We start from the raw sequence: 2,752 nt of genomic DNA on the forward strand, positions 1-2,752 counted from the left end.
ATACGATTATGTAACAAGAAATACCTTTAAAAGGCATTATATATAATTATTTAGCAATATAATATTAATTTCTGCCTATAATTGAAAATAATTGATAATTGCCCTCGGTCGTGCTATCATACTCCGGTGACCTTTTTACAAGATAAAAGCAAACATATATTAATAAACAATAAAGTATATAATAAATTCCTCGCGATTAAATTTCATTACCGTGTGAAGCATCTAATTCTCGCGGCTCACTGCGGTGCTGTTATTCAAACGTTTATTATTGAGATCGCAGAGTACAAGCTCGCTCTTTAATTCTGGCATTGGATGGAAATGACGTTTAATATGTACACACGGCGAAGTGGCTCGCACCACGAACCGCATAATAAATCTGCTTCACATCGTGAAATTATTGATGAGTTAATGCGGCATATAACATGTTATATAATGCGTTATATAAACTGAATAAGATTTACGAAGCCACTAATGCATGACAGTAGAATTGCATTTGTACCGGAAATCGAATGGTCAATGCTGCAACATACTGACCTAACATAACGTTTTACCTTTACGAGTTTCTTTCGTTGAAGATATTTCTTCGTGCTATTTCCTGAGATATTGCAAGCACAATGAAAACTTCCATACGTTACAATAAACAGACCTTGTTTGCAGTTTGCATATTATCCAGCTTATAAGCTTTAATACTCGTTTTTTTTATCAAATGATAAGATATAGGTACAAATGACAATGTTATCAGTATGGTCGATTGTTACCTGGTACTTCAAAGTACATATCAATCATTATCAAATTGATACTTTAGATTCGGATAGTGCACGTTATGCACGTTACACAAAAAAACTCGGCCATCCAGTAATTTATTAATAAGGTAACTCTTTGTCGAGCTTAAATATTGTTCTCTCTCTTTTTCTGATTTAGTATATCAGAGTTTAGTATGATAATTTGAACTGCCGACTGGCTATTCGCGGTTTCAATATATGTTTTTAAAGACATGTAAGGAATCGATATTGCCGTAAATGTTATTGATTCATAATCGATAATTATATAATTACCAATACAGATGGTTAGTGTGATCAATTTCATCAAAATAATTATCTTTACTAGTAATTTTACATAATTGCCAGAAAAACGACTAACTTGTATTTATTAATTACATTTGTCAATTGGATACTGGAGATTATTCATAATTATGAGTAAATGTGATAAATTAAATGAAAATAACAAGAATTTATTAAATTTACCAAAATTATTGGTAAAATTTATGATAACAGATATATGATACACATATTATTTCCGATATTTTCTGTATTTTATCTACGATTCCTTTGTATCTTATTTATGATCTTCAATTTTGGCTTTCCGTTAATAAAAATGCAAAACACATCAACAATTTACTTACGAGTTATAAATAACTAGAAACCAAAGTGTTCAAATAATTCAATATGTTGACCAAAAAGAACACCGGCTAGATATGTTTTAGTACACAAGCGTATCGAATCTTTATTTTTTTTTATTTTTAAACATCGATACCAATCAGTGTTATTGTTACCTTGTGACTCTTGTTACGTAATAATACAGATGTTCAACAGAACATCTGCTGCACATTGCGCAATCGTTTATCTAATTTTTATGCATAAGAGAAAGTTGAGCGATGCGACCGCAGGTATTGTGAAAGACTTCTTCCGGTAAAAATAATCATTTTAAAGTTGATATCTCTCTCTCTCTCTTTCTTTCTGTTTCTCTCTTTCTACTGCTTTGAAAAATCGAAGACACAAATAAAATAGAAGTAATTTTTTTCATTTACTTATGCGGGTAATCAGTTCCAATATTCCCTTTAAGTTTCAAGATTAAAAATTCCATAAAAATTTCAGCAGTCTCCGCTCGCTAAGAAATTATGACTACCGAACGTCGCGTCGTTCCGAACATGTTTACAAACATCGGCCGGATATTGTGATCTTTATTTGATACATCGCACACACATTAGGTCGGTTTTTTTTATAGTCGAACTAACGTACACTCTCTTAAAGTAAAATAGATATATTGTTTAAAGCTTGACGCAATCGAAAAGGAAAGTTCTAGTTAGGTCTGGTGCAGTGATGAAAAGCAAAGCAACCATTTCGCGGTACATGATACACATACTTCGTAATAGCGTCGTGATACGGGCGACGCGAGCGCGCGAGCACACGGTTGTTTACGGGCGGCTATAGCGGCGCCGGCTGTGCTGTTGTCAGCTGTTCGCTCTGAGCGAATCGCTCAGCCGTTCGCTGAAGCACGCAGAGAAGAGGGAACAACCTTTACTACGGTAAACTTTGACAGAGCAACGTACCTCGTTCTGCGGGAGCTTGTGACGGTCTACTGAATAACGCGATGCCTTATCGCCGTTGATTAACCTTATCAACAACACGTGATGCGTTTTCCCGCGTACTCCGACTCCGACTCCTGGACCGTGACGTGTTACTTATCGATCTGTCGTTTTACGAGGTACCAACACGCCGTCGAATGAGTCGCTGTTGCCGGGTGTACGGCTCGCCATACTGCCTACGATAGCATGTGGCGGGTTATTCGAACACGTTCTTAATGAAACGTGGATCACTAACGAGATGCTTTTAGCCTTTGAACACAGCTAGCGTCAAAAATTTCTTAAAATTTGAACGGTTTTATTACTTCTGAGCTCATCTGCACAGGTTTTAAACACTCAGGATCTTACTTTACTTGCAATTGTGGATTTGAAATAATATCAAACCAACAG

At 35.5% G+C, this 2,752-nt stretch overlaps 1 protein-coding gene across 3 annotated transcripts in view; it reads right to left on the minus strand.

The window, feature by feature from the left end:
• LOC112464476 (N-acetylgalactosamine kinase-like) overlaps nucleotides 1–2,454 on the minus strand; it is a 6,026-nt gene extending 3,572 nt beyond the window's left edge. For all 3 annotated transcript variants that reach the window (XM_025031480.1, XM_025031479.1, XM_025031481.1), the window contains exon 1: nucleotides 2,330–2,454. The gene's annotated coding sequence lies outside the window, so the exon portion shown is untranslated. The remainder of the gene's footprint in view (nucleotides 1–2,329) is intronic.
• Nucleotides 2,455–2,752: the final 298 nt, after the last annotated feature.

Source organism: Temnothorax curvispinosus, unplaced genomic scaffold (assembly GCF_003070985.1).
Source record: "Temnothorax curvispinosus isolate PA1 unplaced genomic scaffold, ASM307098v1 QBEX01014251.1, whole genome shotgun sequence".
Taxonomy (NCBI): domain Eukaryota; kingdom Metazoa; phylum Arthropoda; class Insecta; order Hymenoptera; family Formicidae; genus Temnothorax; species Temnothorax curvispinosus.